This window comes from Heptranchias perlo, unplaced genomic scaffold, assembly GCF_035084215.1.
Source record: "Heptranchias perlo isolate sHepPer1 unplaced genomic scaffold, sHepPer1.hap1 HAP1_SCAFFOLD_54, whole genome shotgun sequence".
In the NCBI taxonomy this organism is placed as follows: Eukaryota; Metazoa; Chordata; class Chondrichthyes; order Hexanchiformes; family Hexanchidae; genus Heptranchias; species Heptranchias perlo.
Genome location: NW_027139559.1, coordinates 2908867 through 2930162, shown reverse-complemented (window position 1 = coordinate 2930162; position 21296 = coordinate 2908867). Strand labels below are relative to the sequence as shown.

General features: G+C 39.2%; 1 long non-coding RNA gene across 1 annotated transcript; it reads right to left on the bottom strand.

Annotated features, from left to right (window-relative positions):
* Window positions 1-2588: 2588 nt before the first annotated feature.
* LOC137315159 (uncharacterized) lies at window positions 2589-21053 on the bottom strand. Its single transcript, XR_010961333.1, has 5 exons — window positions 20726-21053; window positions 16339-16434; window positions 8920-9200; window positions 4428-4467; window positions 2589-3966 (listed from the first exon to the last, which is right to left on the bottom strand). It is a non-coding gene; the product is annotated as an uncharacterized lncRNA (long non-coding RNA).
* Between the last annotated feature and the right edge of the window lie 243 nt (window positions 21054-21296).

Genomic DNA, 21296 nt, shown 5'->3' with positions numbered 1-21296 from the left:
TGTTCGACTGTCAGTATTTACAGAATGTTCCTTGCTGAGTATCTGTATTTACAGGATGTTCCTGTTTGTGTGTCAGTATTTGCAGGAATTTCCTGTTCGACTGTCAGTATTTACAGAATGTTCCATTCTGAGTGTCTGCATTTACCGGATGTCACTTGGTGAGTGTCAGTATTTATAGATTGTTCCTCGGTGAGTGTCAGTATTTAGACGATGTTCCTTGGTGAGTGTCAGTAATTACAGGATGTTACTTGGTGAGTGTCAGTATATATAGATTGTTCCTGGGTGAATGCCAGTATTTAGAGGATCTTCCTGGGTGAACTCAGTTTTTTCAGGATATTCCTGGTTGAGTGTCAGTATTTATAGGATGTTCCTGGTTGAGTGTCAGTATTTACAGGATGTTCCTGGTTGAGTGTCAGTATTTACAGGATGTTCCTGGTTGAGTGACAGTATTTACAGGATGTCCCTGGGTGAGTGTCATTATTTACAAGATGTTCCTGGTTGAGTGTCAGTATTTACAGGATGTTCCTGGTTGAGTGTCAGTATTTACAGGATGTCCCTGGGTGAGTGTCAGTATTTACAGGATGTTCCTGGTTGAGTGTCAGTATTTACAGGATGTTCCTGGTTGAGTGTCAGTATTTACAGGATGTTCCTGGTTGAGTGTCAGTATTTACAGGATGTTCCTGGTTGAGTGTGACTATTTACAGGATGTTCCTGGTTGAGTGTAAGTATTTACAGGATGTTCCTGGTTTGAGTGTCAGTATTTACAGGATGTTCCTGGTTGAGTGTCAGTATTTACAGGTTGTTTCTAAATTAGTGTCAGTATTTGCTGGATCTTTCCATTTGTGTGTCAGTAATTATACGTTATTCTCACATGATTCTCACTCTTTACTGGATGTTCCTTTGTGCGTGTCAGTGCTTGTGGGATGCATAAACTTTGTTTGTATTCCCGTTAGTTTAAAATCTGAGAAGTTATCTAATCGACGTTTTTAAAGTCATAAATGGATTGAATCGGGTAGATACCGACAAATGTTTTCTATTCTGGTGGAATCCAAAAGTAGAGGGCAAATTATTCCATTTAGGAGCGAAATCAGGAGGCACTTTTTGACCCAACGGGCAGTGGAAACCTTGAACACTCTTCCCCAAATGGCTGTGTGTATTGGGTCAATTCACATTTTCGAGACTGAAATCGATAGTTTTGTGTTTATTAACAAATTATATGGATCAAAAGGGCGGTAAAGGAGTTGAGATGTCGATCAGCCATGATCTTATTGGATGGTGAACAGACTCGAGCGGCTTAATGGCCCACTCCTGGTCCTTTGTTCTAGATTCGCATTGACTTATTGTTATAGAACCTGTACTTACCAACGCACTCGGGCTTTGTCTGAATGGGCACGCACCCTGGTAACCCTGTAAATATTGACTCACCCACCCATGTAAACACTGACACATTCTGGCGTCTGCCTGAATATGTACAAGCTCTGGTACTGTTTCGTTCGGCCTCAGCTGGAGTATTGTGCCCAATTCTGGTAACCATACTTTAGAAAGTTCGTCAAAGAAAGAGTGCAGAGGCCATTGGCTAAAATGGCAGCAGGGATGAAGGGTTTCATTATGTGGAGAGACTAGTGAAGCTGGGATTGTTCACTTAGAGCAGAAAAAGCCATGGGGAGATTTAATAAAGGCCTTCAAAATAATGAGGGGTTTTGAGAGAGTAAACAAGTAGAAATTGTATCCACTGGCAGGAGGATCGGTAACCAAAGGAACGGATTTAAGATCATTGGGAAATGAAGCAGGGGGAGATGAGGAGATTTTTTTTTTCAAGCAGCGAGTTGTTATGATCTGGAATGCGTTGTCTGAAAGGTGGTGGAAGAAGATTTAACAGTTGCTTTCAAAAGGTATTTGGATATATACTTGAAAAGGAAACATTTTCAGGGCTACAGGGAAAGGGCAGGGGAGTGGGAATAATTGGATAACTCTTTCAAAGAGCCGGCACGGGTACGGTGGGCCGAGTGTCCTCCTTGTGTGCTCTAAGATTATTTTACTGTATGAAATACTGACACTGTCCACCGACCCTTGTCTGGAGACTGAATGAAAACATCAACATTAATGGGGGACTTAGTGACTGTACCAAATTTTCAGGGGTTTCAGGTATTATACCACATTAACACGGGATCCGGAGACTGTAGGAATATTGAAAGTTGGATCTATGGACTTCCCAAATGTTTATAGGGGCGCCTAGAATCTGTTGCCTTACCTACAAGAGTTAAAGGGACGGTACATAGAAACACAAAAACATAGAAAATAGGAGCAAGAGTCGGCCATTCGGTCCTTCGGGCCTGCTCCGCCATTCACAATAATCGCCGCTGATCGTCCAACTAAGTCCCCTGTTCCCGCTTTATCCCCATATCCCTTGATTAAAAAGTGGGTCCACAGGTTATGACAATATTTACTTTGGAACCACGGATTGTATTAATATTTACACGTGGATCAAAGGCTCTACCAATATTTAGAGGGGGATGTGATTCATTGGAAACCTATTATCTTTCATGTGTAATTTAATCCCGTTCTTTTATTTAATTCTCAATCCACTCCTGATTCCAGCAGAAATCCCTGTTTGTTTCTCTATTTCCCAGTCCAATCACTATTATTATATTTAAACTCTGTCTCCAGTCGAAAGCCGTATCACAAGTATAATAATCAGGTCCATAAATGGATGCAGTAATAAAGCAGCAAATTTCACCCCGAACTCCATCAAACTGCTGCTTTTGCTCCCAGCCTGATGTATAATTTCCCTGTTTATTTCCCTTCCTTACAGTTAACTTAGTGACGATTGTGATCCTATCCCAAGGAAAGTGCGGTCTCTCCAAATGTGTCACTCGCTACCTGGTGGCCATGGCAGCGGTGGATCTACTGGTCGTTTTCATCGATCTGATATTGAGACAGATTCCGACTGTTTATTTCGAACAATTTATTTTCCTGTACGACATCCGCGTGTGTAATATCCACGCCGTCCTGCTTTATGCAGCGACAGACTGTTCTGTCTGGTTCACCGTCACTTTCACCTTTGATCGATTTGTGGCCATTTGTTGCCAGAAACTGAAAACTAAATATTGCACCGAGAAAACGGCGGCTGTGGTTCTGGGAACAGTGACTGTGCTGAGCTGTTTGAAGGACACCACCTGGTACTTTATGTTATCGCGTGGGTATACTCTTGGCAACCTTCCCTGGTTTTGTGCTGTAGACGGTCGTGTTCAATATTCCCGGGTGTGGGGAGCAATCGAACTCAGTCATTATATTCTAACCCCGGGGGTCCCATTTGTTCTGATTCTGCTGCTCAATGTTGTAATCGTCAGACACATTGTAGTGGCCAACAGAGCCCGCAGGAGACTCCGGGACCACAGCAGTGAAGAGAGTCCCAGTGACCCAGAAATTACGAGTCGAAGGAAGTCCATTATTTTACTGTTCGTCATCTCGGGGAATTTCATTCTGTTATGGGCGATGTTTATGTTGTATTCTATATGGATGCGGGTGTTGGATTTCGTCGGTGCGACTGTAATTCCGCCTATCGCTCTAATGGAACTGGGATTCATGCTCCAGCTCCTGAGTTGCTGCACAAACACTTGTATTTATGCTGTGACCCAGACTAAATTCAGAGAGCAGTTGAAGAAAATGCTTAAATATCCCTTTTCTCTAGTTGTTAAAATCATTAAATGATGAGCAGAACAGAACAATTCCCAGCATCAGAACTCAATCCTCTTTAATATTCTGTCCGACCCGCTCCGCCCCGGTGTTCTGTGATATCGAGATATTGGGGTCAATCGGCTGTGACACTGAACCAGTCCAAAATGCGATCATCGGTTCCCAATTTGAATGGAGGTTTGCGGACGATCACAACCTCTGAGGTCCCTGCGGTGGCTCTTGAATGGGGCCGGGAAGTTCACTACTGCTTCCTGTCGAGACATTGTGGGTCTGGCCAATCGTTGGAAGGTGTTTTAAATTATTGAAGGAAATTATCAATTAAATGTTCAGTTACATGACGGAAGACTCCTTTGAATATCAGCCAACTTAAATAGACAACAAGTGAACATTTACAAGAAACACCCGGTAAACATTAACAGACTCAAGGAAACACGCTGTAAACTTTCACAGTCGCACAGAATGGCCCTGTAAATAAATCCCGTCTCACAGAAACACCCTGTAAATATTAACATTAACAGAAACAACATGTAATCATTAAAAGTTTCACAGAAAAACCATATAATTATTAACATTCTCAGAAACACCCTGTAAATATTAACAGACTCACAGAAACCACTTGTAAACATTAACAGTTTCAAAGAAACACCCTAAAAATATTAACTGTCCCACAGAAGCACCCTGTAAATATCAACAGTGTCACAGAAAGACCTTATAAGCATTAATGCACTCACAGAAACTTCCTGTAAATCATAACCGTCTCACAGATACAACCTGTAAAGAACAGATTCACAGAAACAGGTTGTAAATAATAACATACTCACTGAAAGACCTGTAAATATTAATATAATCACAGAAATATTGTAAACATTAACAGATTCAAGGAAAAACCCTGTAAAGATTAACAAGTCTCACAGATACACGCAGCAAGCACGAAAATACTGACATATTTCCATACTAATACATTGCCAGGATGTGTTAACAAACTGACAGACGCATCCTGCAAATATTACCGTTGATGAACAGACACCCTGTACCAACCAAAACACTGCCAGAGACTTCCTGTAAACACGAACATAATCCCAATGACTCATGAACATTAACACACCGATAGATTACAGAGGTTAATATTAAAACTGTCACTGAGACACTCTGTACTTCATTGTCCACGGCCAGAGACACCCTGTGAACTGTAAAACACTCCCGCTGATATCAGCAATATTAAAACCCTGACAGGGACATAGGTGAATATTAACAACAATAACTCCCATTTATACAGCGCCTTCAACGTTGTTAAACGTCCTAATGCCTTTCACAGGAGCGATTATCAAACAAAATTTGACACCGAGCCGCCGAAGGAAATATTAGGACAAGTAACCAAATTAATCGTGAAGAGGTAAGTTTAAAGGAGCGTTTTAAAGGGGGAAAGGAAGGATGAGAGGCTGAAAGGTTTAGCGAGGGCACTTCAGAGGTCAGGCAGCTGAAGGCATGGCCGCCTTGGTGGGGCGATGCAAAGCGGGGGAAGGCAAGAGGCCAGAATTGGAAGGGCGCAGAGATCTCGAAGGGTTGTCTGGCTGGTGGAGGTTACAGAGATAAGGTGGGTCGAAGCCGTAAATGGATTTGAAGACAAGAATGAAAATTTAAAAATGAGGGGTTGCTGAATCGGGAGCGAATGTCCATCAGCGAACACAGAGGGGTGATGGGAAAACGGGACTTGATTCGAGTGAGAATTACGGCAACAGAGTTTTGGATGAGCTCAAGTTTGCAGAGGGTGCAAGGGTGGAGGCCGGCCGGGAGAGCATTGAAGTAGTTGAGTCTGGAGGTAACAAAGGCATGGATGATGGTTTCAGCAGCAGATGAGCTGAGACAGGGGTTGAGATGGGCGATGTTAAGGAGGTGGAAGTTGGCGGTCTTGGTGACGGAGAGGATATGGGGTCAGAAGTTCATCTCAGAGTCAAATAGGGTGCTAAGGTTGTGAACGGTGTGGTTCAGCCTCACACATTGGCCAGGGAGAGGGATGGAGTCAGTGTCGAGGGAATGGAGTTCGTGGCAGGGACCGAACACAACGGCTTCGGTTTTCCCAACGTTTAATTAGAGGAAATTTATTTTCATCCAATACTGGATGACGGAGAAGCAGCCTGACAAATTCGAGGCAGTGGACGGGTCGGGAGAGGTGGTGGGGATGTGGAGCTGGGTCTCGTCAGCAGCCTTAACTGGTTCCTCCCGGACTGAGCAGGATTGCTTTTTCAACAACACATCATCAGTGGTGTGAAACTAAGCTGTCTCATGACGGTCTGATCCGAGCTAACGTTCAATATTCGAGTGTGAACAATCCAGCGCTGGGTGACGTCTACTTCACAATGAGAGGAACAGCCGACATCGAAGGATCAAAAAGCGACATCCCCACGAGCGCTGGATCGCCACAGTCCGTCTGGAACCTGACGTTGTGTTTTCGGATGATCTCGGTGAGGCGCAGCATGTAGAGGAGAAATAGGCGGGGGCCAAGGAGAGAGCAAGGGGGGATTCCGGGGGTAAAGGTGCGGGAGAGGGAAGAGAAGCCATTGCAGTTGATTCTCGGACGATGACTGGATAGGTGGGAATGGACCAGGCGATGGCATTCCCTCCTCGGCAAAGAGTGAGGGGAAAGACCGTACCAAAGTGAGAGGGAAAGAGAGAGGCACACAGTGCAAGAAGTGGTGAGAAATAGAGCGGGATAGATGAGAGAGTTGGAGAGACAGAGGGGGAGAGAATTAAACAGAAACACAGTAAAGGTGTGACACAAACTCAGACAGAGCACGAGAGAAAATGAGCATCGCACACTGGTCCAGAATTAATATATCGAATCGCAAATAAGACAAGGTTCAATCGGCCCCCTGAACCCTCTATTTAAACCTCCTTTTTATACCAATTTTATCCCCCCTTATTAAATCCACTTTAACTTATCATTTGAAACTTCATTAAACCCCTTTTAATCCCTTTTAAATCTCATTTTTAAACCCTACTATTTAAGTCATTTGGCCCCTTTTTAAACCCATTTTTTTGAGAGACTGTCTTTCTCCAAACTCTCCCAATGTGGTTGTTTTTGAAACCCATCTCTTTCTCACCGAGCTCACAGTCTCTCTCCTAACCCCTTTTAAACACATTTACCGCCCGTTTAACTATTTAACCTCCTTGAACTGCTTCCAACTGTCCTTTTTAAACATTTTAAGCTCTTGAACCACTTTTTTTCCTCCAACCCCTTTTTAAAAGTTTAACCCCCTTTTTAACCATTTAACTTATTTAGCCCTCTTTTTAACCTCTTTAATACCATTTCAACCAGTAACTTATTGAACCCCGTTTAACCCTCTTTTTAACCCCCTTTATAACATTAGTCTCCTTTTAAACCCTTTTGAAGCTCTTTAACATTATTCTTAATCACCTCCTGTGAGAGAAGCAAAGCGACCCCGAGACATTGAGCACAATGGAGGTTTGCAGAAAGGGAGAGGGGGCAGGAGCTCTGGCCTCGGTGCGACTCACAGGAAGTGACCTCGCCGCGTAAGACAATGATGACCCAACATGGCCGCCTCCAACGCTGCTGCCACGCCCACTCCGCATCCGACATTTTGTCCTTTCCCAGAAGTAAGTTCGCTACGTCGATGCAAGCTCAACGTATCCACCGCTGGGACCAGCTGGGCTCCGCATGCTGCCCCGCAGCCGAGCGAAAGGTTGAGGAGTCACGTGGTCATGTGACGCCATCTCCCAGAGTGCAGCGCGGCCAGAGCTGTGGTTCGAGAGGGGATTTTCTCCGCGTGCTGGATTGTGGGAAGGCGTGGTCGCCATCGCCACATCCGTCCAACCAGCTGCTCAAATTGGCGAAACCGCCGCCCTCCAATGGGGACCGGAGATTAGTGATTGACACTCCTACCTGTTGGTAATTTCAGTCGTTACTGTTTATATTAAAATTAGTGCTGGGGCCCTGAAAGTTTGTTGATGTTTTTCCACCTCTGTCATGGAACCATTTATTCATACTGGCGTCCTCTCTCCTCAAAATGTGATAACCAGGAACATTTCACTGTGTTCTATGAAAACCCAGGCCCTGACTTATAGATACTAGATCACATCTCTCATGATTCTGACTTTCCAAACGTGTTTTGAATATTTTGTAGATTCACAGATAACACACAATCTGAACTCAAATTCATTGGAATGTTGACCCGTTCACGTTTTCAATTTTTAATATCGAGTTACTTCTTCAAAACCTCATTCCGTTTTCCTGCTCATAACTTTTCACTATTTCATAAATCTTCTGTTCCTGCTGCAAAAGTTTCATTTATTCCACTCAGTGCTGTGGCCCTCCTCCCTGTTGATATTAAAAGTAACTACTCAAATTACCATGATTAACGATCAGAAACCACCCATCTGTGTGAAAGATGTTTTCCGCCCTGAACCGGTATCCCTTTAAAACATTCGTGAAGTTTGTTTCTATCTGAAGGGAACGGCCTTTCTTCAATTGAGCCAGTTTAACAAATAACACCCTCGCTAACATATTTTAGCAAAAACAGACGTCCCTGCTCCATTCTCCTATTAATTGGAATCAAACTAATTGATTATAATTAATCAGGAATACGTTTTGTCTCCGATGTTGCTCCTATCCTGTCATTGGATCGCGTTCATTCCGACCCCTCGGGGAACCATATGCTGATTTTCCAGGTGTCAGGCAGAGAGCGATAATCGGCCATTGCGAAAGAGTTAACCCTTTACTGAGCTGAACTGTGTGTTCGATCAGTCTTTGATCAGTTCAATAAAAGTGTACCGGGCACAAAACGGTTGAGTGAGTAAAAAGAGCAAGTATTGCAGTTACACATCAATGCTAAAAGAGTGAGAAAGGACAGTTTCCCTCCCCTGTTTACCGAATTTCAAATTCTAACATGGGGAGGAGGTACCGCTGGACGAGGATGGTGCAAATCTCCAGAGTTCGTGTTCCTGCTTTCTTTCCCAGAACCGCGTTAAATTGTGTCTGGGGGAGTTTGGTGGGGACCATGAAGGGAGAAGCCCTGAAATTCCCAGTGTAAAATAGCCGGACTTCAGTCAGTGTCTGAGCGAAAAATCAGTGAATTGTTCCGTCCGCGAGGAATAGAGAGTTCCGTACGCCGGGGAACATATCTGACCGCAGGAAATCGGCTTTACAAATGAGGAAGGGGCAGAAAATTTAATTAATAAAACAAATTGACACTACATTAAGCTTACCTTGATCCCGCAAGGATTTTCCGTCTCTCAATGTCCGTGTAGATTTTGCCAATTATATCCTTGTTATTTCATTGTAATCAATCGAGTACAAGTTCTTTGCTTCATTTCAGCAGTTCACAACTTGGGAATTTGATCCGATCCTTGTTATGTGAGACTCAGAGCACCGCCCATTGTGAAAGCTGCTGCCAGACATCAGGATGGATTTCAACACAGACATTCCTCATTTGTTTCAGAAATTGTGAACAAAGTTGGTTCGAAATGTTCTTTTTCTCTTCTTGTTCCTGGGAATTTCAGCAAAATAGATACTTGTTTAGAAATAAATTGCTACATTTGCATCAGGGACATTGTTTACTTGAGTCCCATCAATTTTCTGATTTTGGCGCTTTCAAACCTGCGGCCAAGAGCCAGTGTTTCGTCAGTGAGCTGAGGAGAGGCTGTTTTTGAAAGTGAGGATATTAACCGTTATACCGCCTAATTAAACTATGTCTAAGCATCAATCAGCTCAATCACTGGGGGAATGGACAGTATGGGTAAATGATGTGTTTATATTTCATTAAATACACTGTTAAATGAACAGTGTGGGTAAATGATGGGTTTATATACCATTAAATACTCTGTTAAATGGACAGTGCGGTTAAATGGACACTTTATAAATCATTAAATACACTGTTAAACGGACAGTCTGGTTAAATGGTGGGTTTATATGTCATGAAATAGACCTTTAAATGGACAGTGTGGGTAAATTTTGGGTTGAAATATCATTGAATACACTGCTAAATGGACAGTGTGGTTAATTGGATGGTACATATATCATTAAGTACACTGTTAAATGGACAGTGCGAACAAATGGTGGGTTCATATATCATTAAATACACTGTTAAATGGACAGTCTGGTTAAATGGTGGGTTCATATATCATTAAATACACTGTTAAATGGACAGTGTTGTTAAAATGTGTGTTCATATACCATTAAATACACTGTTAAATGGACAATGGCGATAAATTGTGGGTTTATATATCATTAAATACCATGTTAGATGGACTGTGTGGTTAAATGGTAGGTTCATATATTATTAAATACAATGTTAAATGGACAGTGCGGGTAAATGGTGGGTTTATATATCATTAAATACATGTTAAATGGACAGTGTGGTTGAATGGTTGGTTCATATATCATTAAAAACAGTGTTAAATGGACAGTGTGTGTAAATGGTGGGTTTATATATCATTAAATACACTGTTAAATGGACAGTCTGGTGAAATGGTGGGTTCATATATCATTAAATACACTTATAAATGGACAGTGTGTGTAAATGGTATGTTTATATATCATTAAATACACTGTTATATGGACGGTCTGGTTAAATGTTGAGTTCATATATCATTAAATGCACTGCTAAATTGACAGTGCGGGTAAATGGACACTTTATAAATCATTAAATACACTGTTAAGCGGACAGTGTGTGTAAATGGTGGGTTACATATCATTAAATCAACTGTTAATTGGACATACACTGTTAAATGGACAATGTCAATAGATTGTTGGTTTATTTATCATTAAATACATTGTTAAATGGACAGTGTGTGTAATTGGTGGGTTCATATATCATGATATACACTTTTAAATGGAAAGTGTGTGTTATTGGTGGGTTTATATATCAATAATTACACTGTTAAATGGACAGTGTGGGTAAATGGTGGGTTTATATATCATTACATACACTGTTAAATGGAAATTACGAGGAGATGCTGTGTTCACATATCATTAAATACACTGTTAAAAGGACAGTCTCGTTAAATTGTTGGTTCATATATAATTAAATACATTGTTAAATGGACAGTGTTTTTAAATGGTCGGTTTATATATCATTAAATACATCGTTAAATGGACAGTGTGTGTTATTGGTGGGTTTATATATCATTAAATACACTGTTAAATGGACAGTGTGGTTAAATGGTTGGTTTATATTTCATTAAATACACTGTTAAATGGACAGTCTGGTTAAATAGTGGGTTCATGTATCATTAAATACACTGGTAAATGGACAGTGAGTGTAAATGGTACGTTCATATATCATTAAATACACTGTTAAATGGACAGTGCGGGTAAATGGACACTCTATAAATCACTAAATACACTGTTAAATCGTCAATGCGGGTCAATGGTGGGTTCATGTATCATTAAATACACTGTGAAATGGACAGTGTGTGTAAATGGTTGATTTATATTTCATTAAATACACTGTTAAATGGACAGTCTGGTTAAATGTTGGGTTCATATATAATTAAATACACTGGTTAATGGACAAATGTCGATAACTTGTGGGTTAATATATCATTAAATACACTTTTAAATGGACAGTGTGGGTAAATGTTGGGTTTATATATCATTAAATTCACTGTTAAATGGTCAGTGCGTGTCAATGGTGGGTTTATATATCATTAAATACACTGTTAAATGGACAATGTCAATTGATTGTGGGTTTATTTATCATTAATACAATGTTAAATGGACAGTGTGGGTAAATGGTGGGTTCATATTTCATTAAATACACCGTTAAATGGACAGTGTGTGTAAATGGTGGTTTAATATATCATTTAATACATGTTAAATGGACAGTGTGGTTGAATGGTTGGTTCATATATCATTAAATGCACTGTTAAATGGACAGTGTGTGTAAATGGTGGGTTTCTATATCATTAAATACACTGTTAAATGGACAGTCTGGTTAAATGGTCGGTTTATATATCATTGAATAGATTTTAAATGGACAGTGTGGGTAAATGTTGGGTTCGTATATCATTAAGTACACTGTTAAATGGACAGTGTGTGTAAATGGTTGATTTATATTTCATTAAATACATTGTTAAATGGACAGAATGGGTAAATGTTGGGTTCATATATCATTAAATACACAGTTAAATGGACAGTGCAGGTAAATGGACACTTTATATATCATTAATTACACTGTTAAATGGTCGGTGCGTTCAATGGTGGGTGTATATATCATTAAATACAGTGTTAAATGGACAGTGTGTGTTATTGGTTTATTGATATATCAATACTTACACTGTTGAATGGTCAGTCTGGTTCAATGTTGGGTTCATACATCATTAAATGCACTGATAAATGGACAGCGTTGTTAAAATGTGTGTTCATGTAACATTAAATACACTGTTCAATGGACAATGTCGATAAATTGTGGGTTTATATATCATTAAATACACTGTTAATTGGACAGTGTGGGTAAATGTTGGGTTTATATATCATTAAATACACTTTTAAATGGATAGTGTGTGTAAATGGTATTTTTATATATCATTAAATACACTGTTTTATGGACGGTATGGTTAAATGTTGATTTCATATATCATTACATACACTGTTGAATTGACAATGCGGGTAAATGGACACTTTATAAATCATGAAATACACTGTTAAATTTTTGAGTGCGGGTAAAGGGTGGGTTCATATATCATTAAATACACTGTTTAATGTACAGTGTTGGTAAATGTTGGGTTCATATATCTTTACATACACTGTTAAATGGACAATGTCAATAGATTGTTGGTTTATTTATCATTAAATACATTGTTAAATGGACAGTGTGGGGAAATGATGGGTTTTTTCTATCATTCAATACACTATTAAATGGACAGTGTGGGTAAATGGTGGGTTTATATATCATTAAATACTATGTTAAATGGACAGTCTGGTTAAATGGAGTATTCATATATCATTAAATACACTGTTAAATGGACAGTGTGGGTAAATGGTAGGTTTATATATCATTAAATACAATGTTAAATGGACAGTGTGTGTAAATGGTGTGTTCCTATATCATTAAATACACGTTAAATGGGCAGTGCGACTAAATGGTGGATTTATATATCAGTAAATACACTGTTAAATGTACAGTGTGGGTAAATGTGGGGTTCATATATCTTTAAAAGCACTTGTTAAATGGACAATGTCAATAGATTGTGGGTTTATTTATCATTAAATACACTGTTAACTGGACAGTGTGGGTAAATGGTGGTTTTATATATCAGTAAATGCACTGTTAAATGGACAGTGTGTGTATATGGTGGGTTTACATATCATTAAATACACTGTTAAATGGACTGTCTGGTTAAATGGTGGGTTCATATGTCATTAAATACACTGTTAAATGGAAAGTGTGGGTAAATGGTGGGTTTATATATCATTAAATACACTGTTAAATGGACTGTCTGTTTAAATGGTGGGTTCATATGTCATTAAATACACTGTTAAATGGACAGTGCGGGTAATTGGTGGGTTCATATATGATTAAATACACTGATAAATGGACAGTGCGAGTAGATGTTGGGTTTATATATCATTAAATATACTATTAAATGGACAGTCTCGTTTAATGGTCGGTTCATATATCATTAAAGACACTGTTAAATGGACAGTGTTTGTAAATGGTAAGTTTACAGATAATTAAATACACTGTTAAATGGACCGTGTGGGTAAATGGTGGGTTTATATATCATTAAATACACTGTTTAATGGACAGTGTGGGTAATGGTTGGTTTATATCTCATTAAATACACTGTTAAATGGACAATGTCAACAGATTGTGTGTTTATTTATCATTAAATACACTGTTAAATGGACAGTGTGTGTTAATGTTAGGTTTATATCTCATTAAATACACTGTTAAATGGACAGTCTGGTTAAATGTTGGCACATATATCATGAAATACACTGTTAAATGGACAGTGTGGATAAATATTTGATTATATTTCATTAAATGCAATGTTAAATGGACAGTGCAGGTAAATGGTGGCTTTCTATACCAATAAATACACCTTTAAATGGACAGTGTGTATAAATGTGGGTTAAGATATCATGAAATACACTTTTTTAATGGACAGTGCAGGTAAATGGACACTTTATAAATCATTAAATACACTGTTAAATGGACAGTGTGGTTAAATGGTTGGTTTATATATCATTAAATACACTGTTAAGTGGACAGTGTGGGTAAATGGTGGGTTTATATATCATTAAATACATGTTAAATGGACAGTGTGGGTAAATGATGGTTTAAATATCATTAGATACACTGTTAAATGGACAGTGTGGGTAAATGATGGATTTATATATCATTAAATACACTGTTAAATGTACAGTGTGTGTAATCGATGGGTTTATATATCATAAAATACACTATGAAATGGACAGTGTGGGTAAATCATGGTTTAAATATCCTTAAATACACTATTAAATGGACAGTGTGGGTAAATGATGGGTTTATATATCATTAAATAAACTGCTAAATGGACAGTGTGATTAAATGTTGGGTTCATCGGTCATTAAATACAATTTTAAATGGACATTCTGGTTAAATGTTGGGTTCATATATCATTAAATACACTGTTAAAAGGACAGTGTGTGCAAATGGTGGGTTTATATATCATTAAATACACTGTTAAATTGACAGTCTGGTTAAAAGGTGGGTTTATATATCATGAACACACTGTTAAATGGACTGTGTGTGTAAATGGTAGGTTTATATATCAGAAAATAAACAGTAATATGGACAGTGTTTGTAAATGGTTGGTTTATATATCATTAAGTACACTGTTAAATGTTCAATGTTGGTAAATGGTGGGTTCATATATCTTTAAATACACTGTTAAATGGACAGTGTGTGTAAATGCTGGGTTCATTTATCATTAAATACACTTTTAAATGGACAGTGTGTGTAAATGCTGCCTTCATTTAGCATTAAATACACTTTTAAATGGACAGTGTGTGTAAATGGAGGTTTAATATATCATTAAATACACTGTTAAATGGACAGTGTGTGCAAATGCTGGGTTCATATATCATTAAATACACTGTTAAATGGACAGTGTGTGTAAATGGTAGGTTTATATATCATTAGATACATTGTTAAATGGACAATGTTGTTAATGGTGGGTTCATATATCTTTAAATACACTGTTAAATGGACAATGTCAATAGATTGTGGGTTTATTTATCATTAAATACACTTTTAAATGGACAGTGTGTGTAAATGGTGGATTAATATGTCATCAAATACACTGTTAAATGGACAGTGTGGTGAAATGGTGTGTTCATATATCATTAAATACACTGTTAAATGGACAGTCTGTGTAAATGGTGGGTTTATATATCATTAAATACATTGTTAAATGGACAGTGTGGGTAAATGTTGGGTTTATATATCATTAAATACACTGTTAAATGTACAGTGTGGATAAATGGTGGGTTTATATATCATTAAATACACTGTTAAATGGACAGTGTGGGTAAATGGTGGGTTTATATATCATTAAATCACTGTTAAATGGACAGTGTGGGTAAATGGTGGGTTTATATATTATTAAATACATTGTTAAATGGACAGTGTGAGTAAATGGTGGGTTTATATATCATTAAATACACTGTTAAATGGACAGTGTGTGTCAATGGTTCGCTTATATATCATTAAATCACTGTTAAATGGACAGTCTGGTTAAATGGTGGGTTCATATATCATTAAATACACTGTTAAATGAACAGTGTGTGTAAATGGTAGGTTCATTTATCATTAAATACACTGTTAATCGGACAATGTCGATAAATTATGGGTTTATATATCCGTTCCCTTCGTCCTTAACTCACCCTATTGTTGTTTGTCGGTTCAGATCGTAACCGTCCCTTCCCGTCTTCCTCAACTCACCCTAGTGTCCCAAGAACATGAACCCTTCCCTCCTGCTCCAGCCCTGCAGCCGGACATTGACCTGCCTCATATTGTCCTCCTTCAGCAGCCCAGCGCAAAACAATCCAGAGATCACCACCTTCAGGCCTTGTTGTTCAGTCTTGGGCTCCGGAGTTAATATTCATTCTATAAACGGAGCCCTTTCCTTGTTATTCGTTCCGGCCATGACTATTTACCTCTCTCCTTTCCTTCCCAGAGAGTGTACAACCTGTTCCAGGAAGTTCTTCGCTCTGATACCAGGAAGGCAACTTACCAATTGGGACCTGCTCAGGGCTGCAGAACAGTCTGTTTACTCGCCTGACTATAGAATCTCGCAACACTATCGCGCTCCTATTCCTGTGCCTAACCTGCCTGTCACACCTGCGCCACTCGGGGTGTCCCCCTACTCCCTGGTGTCACACTATTAATCAGGAAGGCCAGCCTGAGTCACTGTCTCTATCCACCTTGCAGTCCCTAGCACCAGTTATCTACCGGACAGTTCCAGTACTGATGTCCCTCTACCTGTGACTGCACTGCCCCACTAGATGTTCACTCACTTCTCTCTATCCACAAAGTATCTGCTCGGTTTTCTCTTCTTGTGTGAGCTGCAGGTTCTTGTTCGTGAGCTGGACCCTTTATCAGGACACAATTGATATTTTAAAGGTTGTTCTGAACCTACCGGTGTCTATTCTCATTCTTGTTGAAGATGTTGGGTCTTCTCCCCTGTTTGGTCCTTCAGCCATGGAGGTGACAGGCGTTCCAAGATTCTGATGCTCTGTAATAAATATATTAATAGGAGGGTTAGAGTGAAATATTGAAATGAGAAGGATAAAACGTCGCCTTGTAGCGATATCAAGTCCCTCCTCCCCCATCAGTACAACAGCTGTTCGCTCTGGAATCTAGCATTTCCCGACTGTAAGGATCAACTCTCCACATGAGGTGCGGCAAAGACAGCTGCCCAGTGAAACCCAATGAGACCCGCTGATCTTCACAACCCAGTTGTAGCCGGCCGAGATTCTGCACTGGGAGCACCAATTGGTCAGGTTTACTCACCGTGCAGGCCAACACCAGACTTATTCCTGAGGTAGTGAATATTCTGGAGGGCAATATGGAGCGAGGTGATGAATTAAATGATCCTTCACTCGGTGTTACCCAGTCTGGCGCTGTTGTATTATTTTATTCACAGATTTATTTTTAATATTTTTAATGTGTTGAGTTTTGATATTAAATTCCGGTATTTTATGAACCTGATATCTATCTACATACAGAGTTTGGAGCTGGGTGTGATTTTTCTGCTCTCTATGGACAGTGACATTGTCCGTGTGTTCATGGAGTTGTGTTTTGGTTGGTGCTTCTATTTGAATATATTTACCATATCTCTCATGGTATCAGCACCTGACTAATGAGCACTGTCGGAGGTGAGGAATTTCCGTTCAATAATATCAACACTAATGTATAATATTATGAATCGTGTAACTGTAAACAGATGCTGCACATTTATCTTTGCGTTATCTTTTGGGGTCGTACAATCTCAGAAAACACCACAAATTTCTAAGTTGAAGATTTGACGGCTGTTTTATAATCATAATTCTCCATTTTGTGTGCGCCTTTCTGTATGTGTGCGCAAATGCAAGAGCAACCAATCAAACTATCAGTACCGGTGCTTTCCTTTCCACACTGTTTGAATGTAAAAGCGGTTCATGTCGGTCAGGAAATTTCTGCAAACTATAGTTGAAGTTATTCTCTACCATAAATGTACAACCAAGTTTGAGAACTTGTAAGATGCAGTTATCTGTTGTTTCAGTCACGCTCACACTAGTGCTTTAAACGGACAACAGCAACAAAAATTTAAATTTACACCTACACTAATTACATTAGTGTAATCAAACACAAGATTCATTTGTAAGGAATCTTACAACACCAGGTTATAGTCCAACAAATTTATTTTAAAATCACAAGTTTTCGGAGATTATCTCCTTCGTCAGATGAATGAATGAAAAGGTTCTCAAATCGCATATCTTATACTATGTTGGGACAGCATCACACCAATCAAAAGGTGTCGTCGTTATTCAAACAGGCCAGTCACGGAGAACAGCACGTCCCAGTACACTCGATATACATTGTGTCTATTACACAGGCAGGCAGAAAGAAACTCAAAATGGCAGAGAGAGAGAATTTTGAAAAACATATAAATTTTTTCCCCCTTTTTGCTGGTGGGGTTACGTGTAGCGTGAGGCCGGGATCTTGGGTTCATGTCACGCTACACGTAACCCCACCAGCAAAAAGGGGGAAAAATTTATATGTTTTTTAAAATTCTCTCTCTCTCTCTCTCTGCCATTTTGAGTTTCTTTCTGCCTGCCTGTGTAATAGACACAATGTATATCGAGTGCAATGGGACGTGCTGTTCTCCGTGACTGGCCTGTTTGAATAACAACGACACCTTTTGATTGGTGTGATTCTGTCCCAATATAGTATAAGATATGCGATTTGAGAACCTTTTCATTCATTCATCTGACGAAGGAGATAATCTCCGAAAGCTTGTGATTTTAAAATAAATTTGTTGGACTATAACCTGGTGTTGTAAGATTCCTTACACTTGTCCACCCCAGTCCATCACCGGCATCTCCACATCAAAGATTCATTTGAGCAGTTACTTGCTTTTACATATAAAGACGAGAGATCGGGCCCTCAAACCTGTTGGTAATTTGAATGGTTACTTTTTATATAAATATTAGTGATGGACCCTCCTACCTGTTGGTAATTTCTGTAGTTACTTTTTGTCTGAAGATTAGTGATGGACCCTCCTACCTGTTTGTAATTCAGTAGTTATTTTCACATAAAGATTAGTGATGGACCTTCCTACCGGGTGGTAATTACTGTAGTTACTTTTTAAATAAAGATTTGTGATGGACCCTCCAACACGTTTGTAATTTCAGTAGTTACTTTTTATACAAAGATTAGTGATGCACCCTCCAACATGTTTCTAGTTCAGTAGTTACTTTTCATGTAAAGATTATTGAAGGACACTGCTACATGTAGGTAATTTCAGTAATTACTTTTTATATAAAGATTATTGATGGACCGTGGTAGCTGTTTGTATTTCAGCAGTTAATTTTCATTAAAGATTAGCGATGGAACCTCCTTGCTGTTTGTAATTCAGTAGTTACTTGATATATAAAGATTAGTGATGGACCCTCCTACCTGTTGGGGATTTCATTAGTTACTTTTCATAGAAAGATTATCGATGGACTCTTCTTCCTGTTTGTAATTCAGTCGTTACTTTTTAGTTAAAGATTAGTGATGGACTGTCCTACCTGTTGGTAATTTCAGTAATTACTTTTTAAAAGAAGATTAGCGATGCACCCTCCGACCTATTTGTAATTCAATAATTACTTTTTAAATAAAGACAAGTGATGGACAAATCTCCCTCTCCGTAATTGCAGGAGTTACTTTATATATAAAGAGTAGTGATGGACCCTCCTACCTGTTGGTAATTTCTGTAGTTACTTTTTATCTGAAGATTAGTGATGGACCCTCCTCCCTGTTTGTAATTCACTAGTGACTGTTCTATAAAGATTAGTGATGGACCCTCCCACCTGTTGGTAATAACTGCAGTTACTTTTTAAATAAATATTAGTGATGGACCCTCCCACCTGTTTGTAATTCAGTCGTTACTTTTATATAATGATTAGTGATGGACCCTCCTACCTGTAGGTAATTTCAGTAATTACTTTTTATATAAAGATTATTGATGGACCGTGGTAGCTGTTTGTAATTCAGTAGTTAATTTTCATTAAAGATTAGCGATGGACCCTCCTTGCTGTTTGTAATTCAGTCGTTACTTTTTATATAAAGATTATTGAAGGACCATCCTCACTGTTGGTAATTTGAATGCTTACTTTTTATATAAAGATTAGTGATGGACCCTCCTCCTGCTGGTAATTTCATTAGTTATTTTCTTTAAAAAGATTAGTGATGGACCCACCGACCTGTTGGTAATTAAAGTAATTACGTTTTATGTAAATATTAGTGATGGACCCTCCTACCTGTTGGTAATTTCAGTAATTGCATTTTAAACGATGATTAGCGATGCAACCTCCTACCTTTTGTAATATAATAGTTACTTTTCAAATAAAGATAAGTGATCCACACACCTCCCTGTTGGCAATTTCAGGAGTTACTTTACATACAAAGATTAGTGATGGACCCTCTTACCTGTTCGTAATTTCAAGTGTTTCTCTTTGTATAAAGATTAATGATGGTCCCTCCCACCTGTTGGTAATTTCAGTTGTTACTTTTTATATAAAGGTGAGTGATGGACCCTGCCACCTGTTTGGAATTCAGTGGTTACTTTTTATATAATGATTAGTGATGGACTCTCCTATCTGTTTGTAATTCAGTATTAATCTTTCTCTGAAGATTAGTGATGGTCCCTCCCACCTGTTGGTAATTTCAGTGGTTACTTTTTATATAAAGATTAGTGATGGATCCTCCGACCTGCTCGTAGTTGTAATCGGCTGATTTTCCAGGTGCCCGGTAGAGCGCGAGAATCGGCCATTGCGACTGTGTTAAAACTTTACTAAGTTGAACTGAATGTTCCATCAGTTTTTGGGCAGTTAAATAAAAGTGTACCGTGCAGAAAACGATTCAGTGAGTAAACAAAGCCAGTGTCACAGTTACAAATGAATGCATATAGAGTGAGAAAGGTCAGTTTCTCACCCCTGTTTACTGAATATCAATTTCTAAGTTGGGGAGGAGGCACCGCTGGACTACGGTTGTGTAAATCTCCAGAGTTCGTGTTCCTGCTTTCTGTCCTGTAACCGCTTCAAAATGTGTCTGTGGGGAGATTGGTGGGGCCCATGAAGGGATAAGCCCTGAAATTCCCGGTATAAAATAGCCGACCTTCAGTTCGTGTCTCAGCGAACAATTAGTGAATTGTTCCGTCCGCGAGCAAGAGAGCTCCATGCGCTGGGGAACATATCAGACCGCGGGAAATCGGCTTTCGAAAGGAGGAAGGGGCAGAAAAAGTTAATTCATAAAACAAATTGACACAACATGAACCTTACCTTGATCCCGCGAGGATTTTCCGTCTCTCACTCTCCGTGCAGATTTTGCAAATTATATCCTTGTTATTTCATTGAAACCAATCGAGTACAAGTTCCTTGCTTTATTTTAGCAGTTCACAACTTGGGAATTTGATCTGATCCTTGTTATGTGAGATTCAGAGCTCCGCCTTCTGTGAAAGCTGCTGCCAGACATCAGGATGGATTTCAACACAAACATTCCTCATTTTTTTTCAGAACAGGGAGCGGCCTTTCTGGTGGAATCTAATCGAACCGGTTTGACGATTCGCTGCCAATTGCGAACAAAGTCAGTTATACATTTTACTTCTTCTCTTCTTTTTCCAGGGACGTTCAGTAAAAAAAGATACTTGGTTAGAAATAAATTGTTACATTTGCATCAGGGACATTGTTTGCTCAAAGTCCCATCGATTTTCTGATGTTTGCGCTTTCAAACCTGGGGCCAAAAGACAGTGTTTCGTCAGTGAGCTGAGGAGAGGCTGTTTCTGAAAGTGAGGACATTAACCATTTAACCGCCGAATTCAGCTATCGCTGAGCATCAACCACCTCAGTCACT